Source organism: Phalacrocorax aristotelis, chromosome 1 (genome assembly GCF_949628215.1).
Source record: "Phalacrocorax aristotelis chromosome 1, bGulAri2.1, whole genome shotgun sequence".
Classification (NCBI taxonomy): Eukaryota; Metazoa; Chordata; class Aves; order Suliformes; family Phalacrocoracidae; genus Phalacrocorax; species Phalacrocorax aristotelis.
The window spans coordinates 114,933,857-114,943,463 of NC_134276.1; positions in this window are offsets into that span (position 1 = coordinate 114,933,857).

Genomic DNA, 9,607 nt, shown 5'->3' on the forward strand with positions numbered 1-9,607 from the left:
GGTGTCAAAAAAAATCTGAAAACAAAATCTGTCAAAATTTATATCTTTCCTAGAAATGTTTTATCTTCAACAAATCATCATTTTACATCAAAATATTTTTTGGGAAATATGAAACGAACAAAATTATTTGAAGCACACCTAGTGTGATATGATCTATCCTTATCTGAAGGTGAAATAGTGTTCCCTATTACAGCATGGATTCAAGAAGTGTTATATCACAGTTTGAAAAACTGTAAAAAGCAATACAGACATTTATTTTGAAGGTTAAGCCTGTGTGCTGACCAATAAGTTGATCAGCAGAATTTTAGAGAAAGAGTAATATGAAAGTAACTATTCTGAGTAATTTAACTAGAAAGTCAACAGTAGCTGAAGTGATAAATGGATTCTAGGTTTTATAGCACGCTTGTAGTTAAACAAAAGACTCATCAGATACACGTTCTTAGTGTCATCTAAAGACATTAAATGATTAATTACTGTTAATAGTGATGGAAATGTTCAAAGAATAAATGGCGGTGGGCTTTTTTTTCCATAATCTCACACAAAATAAAAACTAAGATTAGTACTTATTTAGCATAACCAAGTCACTACAGAATGCAAATAAGTTACATGTGATCACCCAAATAGGAGTATCTCACTCTAAGCATTTCACCACAATTTACTTTTTTGATTAAATAACTTTAAAACGAAGAACAGCCATTCTGAGTGCAAGTATTTTTGAGTTAGGTTAAAAGACTATGGCAAAACAGTATTGAAGCATAATTCATTGCCAATTCATTTCCATTGTTGACTCATCCATAATAGATATAAATCTGGTATTTTGGAATACTAATTTCAAAAGGACTCTGTGTTCATTCGTAAAACACTTAGAAAAAATCAGTGATAAAGACATGTTTTCTTTTGGTTTCCTGATAATTAGTGTTTCTTCTACACATCACCCAAGCTAAATTTATCCCTTGGTATTTTCACTGATTTCAACACAGTTCAGGCATGATGAACTTCAGTATTTTCCTTTTTCATAAGGAATTTTATTTTAATGCCAATGCTGTAATATATTATTCCTGTAGAAATTAACACGCAAAGCAGACTGAGAGATAACACAACCATAGTGCAGAATCATATGTACTATAAGCACTAGAAGGGTAAAGACCAGTCTGTTTTTCCTGATGGAAATCCATATCAAATAAAATACAGAGAACAGCATTTTACTAGATCTTACATATTTTTCATTTCAGATTCTAACTTTACATTTTATATTCTCCTAGCTAGCAAGGGGTTTAAATAACTTGCACTTATTGTGTATTTTGCAATTATAATAAGGTTGGGCAATTATACAGAGAGATTTTTTGCCATTTATTTCTAATTTGATGCTTTCCCAAAAGCATGAAATCCAAATAAAGTCTTTGCAATTCTAAAAGAAGGGGAAAGGTTGCAAAAAGCTTTTTATAAGTAGGTAAAAATGGTCACAGTCTCTCATCAACCTGCTGTCAGTTTAAGAAAGTGAGTGTGGGGGATGGAAACCTATACTGGTATACAACAGTGAAAAACTGAGTGAATGTCAGCAGTACTTAACAAAAAAAAAAAAAGATATTAAAATTATGTTAAGTGTAGGTTAAGAATGGACCTCACGTGATGTCTCAGAGCTGTTGCTATTCTGGGGAATGAAAAGCAAAGATTTTAATTGTGGGTTGTTCCCAGTATGCTTCAGTCTCTGGAGCAACAGGAGCTGGCTCCAGGTTCAGGGTCCCTTAGACATGCAGAAAGTCAGCCTACCACTTTCCACTCACCTCATTCAAGATGAGCATACCTTTTCCCATTCTTCCTTCACCAAGTGCTCTTACCATTTTCCCAAGCACATTATTGTCATCACAAATTTACCCTCTGCAGGAGCTACCACCCCATGCAAAGATAACACCCCCTCTGCATTTGTGCTAAGAATAGCTGCCAAATTCATTTAACTACACTGATTCATTTAACTACTCAGCTGATGTCCAGCTGAGATGAGGACTGACGTTGCCATTTTTGACCCGAAAGAGTGGCAGAGAAGGGTATGAGTGGCTGCGAGTGGCTACAGGGGTAGCAGCTGTTTGAACCTCTGTTCTCCACTCCTTCCCTCATTCCTGAAATAAGAGGAATAATAGTTTGACATAACATACTAACAGAACAGAGAAATGAGGTAATTTTTTAAAATAACATTATAACTGTGATGGAACAGACAGCATATGGGCAGTTACCAAAGGACAGACACAGTTAGTCAGACTTCGGCATAGAGTTCTCAGAGTTTGAAAACTGGCAAGCTATGGGCAGGAAAGATGAAGATCAATCTCATTCCATACAATGTTTGTAAAAGACACCACTGTAAATCAGTTTACTTTGAATCAAGTATATGTGTGTTGGGTTATAGGGTTAAGGTTTTGTTGGCAGGAGGGCTGCAGGGGTGGCCTCTTTGAGAAGAGGTCAGGGGTTGCCCCATGCTGAACACAGCCAGTTTCACAAGAGACCCACCTCTGGACACAGCTGAGCACATCAGCCAAACTAGTAGAACCTCTGGCAAAACATACTTAAGAAAGGGCAAAACACTGCCTGGTGTGTGAGGAGTGAGGAGAAAAAAGTATGAGAACAACCCTTTGAGCACCAAGGTGAGAGAAGGAGAGGAAGGAAGTGCTGCAGATGCTGGAGCAGATGTCCACAGTGAAGCTTGTGGAGTACCCTACACTGGAGCAGGTGGATGTTCCCTGAAGGACCTGTGGCCCATGGAAAGCCGACGCTGGACCAGGTTTATCCTGAAGGACTGCAGCCTGTGGGAAGGACCCACGCTGGAGCAGGGGAAGCGTGTGAAGAAGAAGGACCTTGTGAGAGGAGCTGTTATGGACTGACAACAGCCCCCATTCCCCATTCATCCCAGCGTGGGGGAGGAGGTAGAGGAGTTGAGAAGACAGAAGTGAAGTTGAACCTGGGAAAGAGGTGTGGGGGGAAAGTGTTTCATGTTTTTTGTCTTTGTTTCTAACCATTCAGGTCTATATTAATTGACAATAAATTACATTTATTTTTCCCAAGTCAGGTCTGTTCTACCTGTGCTGGTTTTGGCTGGGATAGAGTTAATTCTCTTCACTAGGTGGTAAAGAGCCAATGGCACACTGATGCTTTAGCAGCTCAGTGTTGCAAAGTGCACCTGTGGTGATCAGGGGTATTTCCAGCTTCCCACGCTCTGCCACGTGCTCTGGGGGCTGGGAGGGGCGGGGCCACGGCCGGGGCAGCTGACCCCGACTGGCTAATGGGATGTTCATTCTGTACCATGTGATGCTGTGACCGGTACATTAAGGGGGACAGTTGGTGCACAGGGGGGTGGTTGTGTCTGGCTTGGCTTGGCTTGGCTTTGCTTTGCTTTGCTTTTCATTCCTCCTTCCCCCTGCCCCAGGTTTCACCTGTCTCTTCCTCATTATTTTCCTTTTAATTGCATTACTGTTGCTGTTATTATTGTTTTATTTTAATTATTAAACTGTTCTTACCTCAACCCACAAGCTTTTTCACTTTTACACTTCTTATTCTCTCCCCCATCCTGCTGGTGGGGGAGTGAGCGAGCAGTTGTGTGGGGCTGAGTTGCCGGCTAAACCACAACATACCCATGATGATAACTGGAAAAATTATTTCCCTGTCTTTAAAGCCACAAGGTTTTCCATCCCATTTTCTCCTCCTGTCCTTTTGAGGAGGGGAAGTGAGAGAGTGGCTGGGTGGGCATCTGGAAGCCAGCCAAAATTAACCTACCACAATATAGTTAAATTATGAAGAATTAAAGAAAAATAAGATAGCAACATGGAATTACTTATTAAAAATACTGCATTTGGAATATAAAAGTTAATAATTAGTAAATGTTTATGGACAGCCATTATAATGCTTAATTTTAAGTAGAATTTAGTTGTAGAAATGTGTAAGCTTTCATGGAGGTTTAAGCATGAAAGTGAAAGTCAGATAAAATATATTCTTTTAATGAAGTCTCAGCTTTTACATTAAAATGCTTGGACAGCTAGAAAGCATTATTTGAAAAAGCACTATAAAAATTAATCACATAGAACTGTTGGATTTTTTTTTAATTTAACCATTTATAGAGGAATTGTATCTTAGAATGTCTTTTGGGCAGTTTGTGGTATAGCACAAATAACTTGAGATAAAAGTGGAGGTTTCAAGACCTCAACAGTTTTGTCTACTGTGAATAAACAGTATTTCCTTAGATTTACAGTATTTCAGAAATACTATATTACTACCTAAAGCTTTGGAGAGTTACCTCGTCTTACTGCTGTAGAAATCTGGATAAATGAATGGTGAACCTGCCCCCTAATGTTTTAACAAAATGTGTTTACGAATGAAAATGAAGTACTAAGGTAGGTTTTTTTTTAAAAAAAATCCATCTGTTTGTAATAGATCGGAGTAGTGCCAAGCTTCTCTATCCATGAAATATCCAACAGGCTGTAACTTAGGTAAGAAAAGCTGCAGTCCATTCTCTTCTCTAATTTTTCCCACCATTTGAATTGCCTTTGGAAAATTCTTATGGATAGATTATAAAGCATTAAAGGTGTACTGCATGTTATTGGGGTCAGAGGATATAGAAAACAGATTTGCACCTTACTTTCCAATGAAGTAACTGTTTGTCTTCAGGTGAAACTTGCCTCTAAACAAAATAGGGCCATTGTTTCTGGCCATGGCAAAACAGTCAGTAAGTAAAATTTTACTAGAGAGACATCTGTCATTGTGGGCTGTTGGTCTGGGGAAAGGGAGGATTCCTTTTCTTTGGGAGTAGTGGGTTTTGTCATATGTTCAGCTGGGACTGTCATATGTTTAACATAGGTTGCACATTGTGCAAAGAACTAGGGTACTGTGAAGAAAGATAAACTCAGCAGCTTACTTTATGAACGTGTACTTACTTACTCCTTGTGTCATAATTGTAAGGACTATTATTACAAATTATATAGCATCCAGGACTAAATTATAGAGGAAAATATAAAATTAAAGAAATTATTTTTACTTCTAGAAAAATGTAATCTGTATTCAAATTATGCACTTATACAGGTATACATCATCTCCAAGGATTCAGGTACTTGTTAAACAACAAGCAAAACTGGTAGCTTTCACTGTTTCCCTTAGTATTTAGAAATAACTACTTGACCAAAAAAATAAAAAAACACCAAGGCTATTAGCACCTCGACCTGCTCAGCAATTGTTTGTCCTCCCTAAAGTCGGGATGCAATATGAGCTACCGGAAGATCACACTGTTTTCCTGTTATCCTTTTACTGATGCAAGAAATGTGCCAAACGCTGCATTCCAGACTTGTGTTCCAAAGTGAGACATGGTCTTTAATACATGACATCTGGCTTCCTGCCTCTTTTCCTATGCTATCTGAACAGCAGATGGACCTCAATGACAGAAGTATGTCTAAGTCACTAGATCAAGAAACAGCCCCTTAGAAATTATGCATCGGTTAGCACATGCCCTCCAAAACTGAAGCTGAAGAAGCCTCCTGTGGAGTGGAGGGGAATATTATTTGTAGTTCTAGACCTGAGCATTAATCACAACAAGGTCAGACACACAAGCAAACCCTATACATTTAAATGATTCAAAGCTATCAAGCTGAGCTTGTAACACTGTGTTTTTACCATGGCTGTCCATGCTTTCCCTCATATAGTTTGTCACACTTGCAGGCTTGTTTTATCTTTGAATACAAGTCCTCGCTAGCAGTAATGGGTTTTCCGCATGTGATTGTACAGCATCTCCCACCAGGAATTTCTAATGCTGACTGGGCAGGTGGGTCACCACCTGTAAATTTGGTTTGTATAGCACAGCAGGATGTAGGAAATAAGAATAAAAGCAGCAACCATCCTCAGTAAAGGTAATCTGAAAGCTCATAAACCAATTCCAAGTAAAATTTCTGTTTTAAAAATTCAGGTTTTGATAGAACAATTTTTTCTCACTAATTATTCCCATGATTCAGGTGAAAACAGAAGAATTTTTTTCCCCAAATGTCCATTAAAATAGCAATCATTGACTGAAAACAAGCACAGATGGAATTGTTTGAGTAGCTGCAGCCAATTCTTGCATTTTAACATGTGCAAACAAAGTACATACCTCATGCACTTGAGAATGATACCAAAAGGGAGCATGAAACAATGTGGTTTGGTGATATGGAAGTACATAATCTCACACACACAATCATCTATCAAAACTGTACATTTTGCTTGAATATTGTAAATAATAAATGTACTAATATGTAACCAGAATTAGTTCTCGGTCCATAGGAAAAAGGTAAGTGTGGATGCTGAAGGACTGAGTGACTGAGGGGATCAGTAACCACAAAAAGCAACAAAACCCAGCCCATTTAACTATTCTGAACATCAGATAAGGTGAATAAATGGACTTAGTACAGTTGTCAAGGTGCAGGAGCCCACACCATAGAACAGTATTAACTGATACCTTTACTGGAAGTGTCAGCAGAGAGATCATGCAACGGGAGTACTACCAGATCTGAAGCATATCACAGAGGCCTAAAGATTATACAGATCCTGCCTTTGCTGTGCCCTTCCAGAGCTACAGATTTTATTCTTAAAGGTTGTTCATTTGGAACTTTCTGTGAGCACTAAAACTTAAAAATATTTGCTAGTGTCTTCTACCTATAAATCTAAAAATAGAAATTTGGAAGGAAAAAATCATCAAAATTTACTGTTGGCTTCTACTGTTAAAAGAAAGTATAACCAGAGTGGGAGGATGATGAGTAATCCTGGCACCTCTTCTATATTTCAACTCCCTACATTCTTTCTTGTTTGCCTAGCTGTCGCATAAATTTAGGAATTTACTGTTTTCAAAGGTATATACCAACAGTATATATACTGCCTAGTATATACTAACTATTGAATTCTGTGAGCAACATAAACAAAAAGCCAGGTTCTTTCCTGGTGCCCTGAATGCAACCTGACATGCTTTTGGAAATCTGAATCCCACCTAACATCAGATTTCAAGTTATAGAAGCATCAGTCATTTATGACATTAATTTATGACAAGATTATTTTGTTATTCTAAATATTTCCCCAAATGCCCCCAAAAAGGGCAGCCTGGGAGCCTTCAGGAGCTGGATATAGTTTTCAGGATCTTTCCTTCTACCCCTGTGGGGGGATGCAGCCTGCATACACACGCATGTTCATGTACCGTCCACGTGGGTGGCAGCTCCCACCCATGCAGCAGCCTCCCTTCATAAAACAACCTTCCCTCCCCCTTCATCTTCCCTTCCTAGTCCTGCCATCCTGGTGAAAGGGAGCCCACTGGGCCAGGGAGGAGGGATCAGGCAGAGTTCGGTCTGGTTGCTGTGCAGGGTATAGGGAGGGAAAAGAAATGGCAATATAAAGGGTGCTCTTCTGTTTGGATTGGAAGACAAGAGACTGCTAGGAAGTAGGAGAGGCTGGGGACAAAGCCTACCACTGAGCTGAGCACACACCGCTCAGCCCAGCCTGGGTTTCCCACCAGCAGTGGTGGCAGCAGCAGCAAGAAGCCCGACCTGTGCGGGCGCAGCCAGGCAGTATTTGTACAAATATTGCAAAGCTGTATTAAGCCTGCTGTTTGATATGTTGTAGGTTTTCCCTCTGGTCCTACTGAACGTTACATCAGTCTATGCATTCACAGAAAGTCAAGTTCTCTAGAAGGAGGACGCTATTGCGTTTGGCCCTTCCTACCTCTAAAAAAGATGTGTGGCCTGCTGAAAAGGCCGCTCTGCCCTCCTCCCTATGCAAGAACAGTACCTGAAGCTGGTACCTCCAGAAAGGTTTATGAGAGACACTGATTAGACATGAGGAGAATTCAAGAAAAATCTTTTGGAAGCAGAACACAAACTAGACAGTAATTCTCATACCCCATTGTTTAGGCTCTCCTGCATAAAGTAGGTATCAATCTCAAATGTGATAAACAGTATTGTGACATGGATAGTGAAAGATACTTTCTTGCTTTCTCGCAAAAAGGGAACAGGTGGTAATTCATACCACATGAGGTTCTTTATTAGCTTTGAATAGTCACATGGATTGTTCATAAATGGCCTTCAGATGCTGTCATTAAAAAATTCAGAGGACAATGCTAGAAAAAGTGCGTAATCTTAAAAAGATAATTAGTGTTCTATATGTTATCTACTGATTATTATTTTCCAAACTTCAGGCATTAAAATGTTAATTAATCTTAGAATGATTTTATATGTAAATAAGCATTTTTCAGTCCATTTCTTCTGATCTCTTAAAGAAGTAAGAATAGAAGTTGATTAATTGAAACCAGCACTTCCACCAAACAAGCAGTTTCTTATCCCTGTCCATTGCCAACTTATTGATAACTTTCATTTTACTTTTTATATTTTATTTATGCTAGATTAGTTCCAGTGCATGGTACAGCCATCAGATATTTGTACTAATGCACAGAAATGGAGAAGGGACATGTATTGCTGTTTAAATGGCAGTGGCACATTGACAGCACATGGCATTCCAGCCTTACAATCAAATACTAGTCTGATTAAATAGATCAATATCCAGGTACCATATCTCCAGCTTAATTGACATCATCTTTCCCTGCCCCCCAAAAAATATTACTTTAAGAAACAGTGAGTTAGAATACAAACTCGTCAGTCCTGGAAGAAGTAATAAGCAACAGCATGACAGAAGCATTGCTTTACCTTAAACACCCCCACCTTCCTTAATCCATATCATGAAGAATTCTTCCTGTAGCCTTCAAGAGCCAGAATCATGGAGTAACTTATCCGGTTTTTGTAGTCAGCTCTAAGCCTATGCTGTCAAGCTTTATCCACCAAAAAATAAGTTTTCAACTTATGTGGTTTTTGTTGTTTTGGTTTTTTTTCTTTCCATTTTTAAATCAGGAAGCACATATAATAGTTTCATAATAAAAAGTCTGCAGTTTAATAAACATCAGCATCAGTTTTCACACAGGATATGCATATGTCTGCATTTGAAACTGTGTCCTATATGTTGATTACAGTTTCAGACTGCTTTGTTTTAGGATACTAATCATAACTGCTGTAACTCCAAGGACAAGAATTGTTCTATTGAAATAAATGCACTCTACTATAAATGCCAGTGTCACACCAGCAAGGTCTGCATAAAATACAAAACTGCTGACAAGAAGGGTTAAGCAACCAAAATATATCAATGCTAAGTCTCAACATAATTGTTTAAATGTCAGCTGAACCTTAGAGAACTACCTTTCCAAATCTTAAAACTAAATATGATTAATAGAAAAAAGTTAAATATCAATCTCTAGACACAGCATAATGTTTTAAAAGGCCGGTTTTAGAGATAATTAACTAAGGAACCATTTGAGAAAGGTTGTAAGTCTCAAATAGCACAGTCAACATTTTGAATGTTATTAATCCTAAGATTTTAAGCTATTCAAACATTTAGATCTCATTTAAATACCCTCTCTTATATGTGATTTTCCATATTAACAAGGTCATTTGACAACAGTTTTACACAATTGATGTTAATTATATGTCAATGGCAGATGAAACGCTACTTCCAACTATGTGATTAAAGCCAAAAATGAATAGAAAGCAAACCTCCCCAAATACATTAAAAGCCA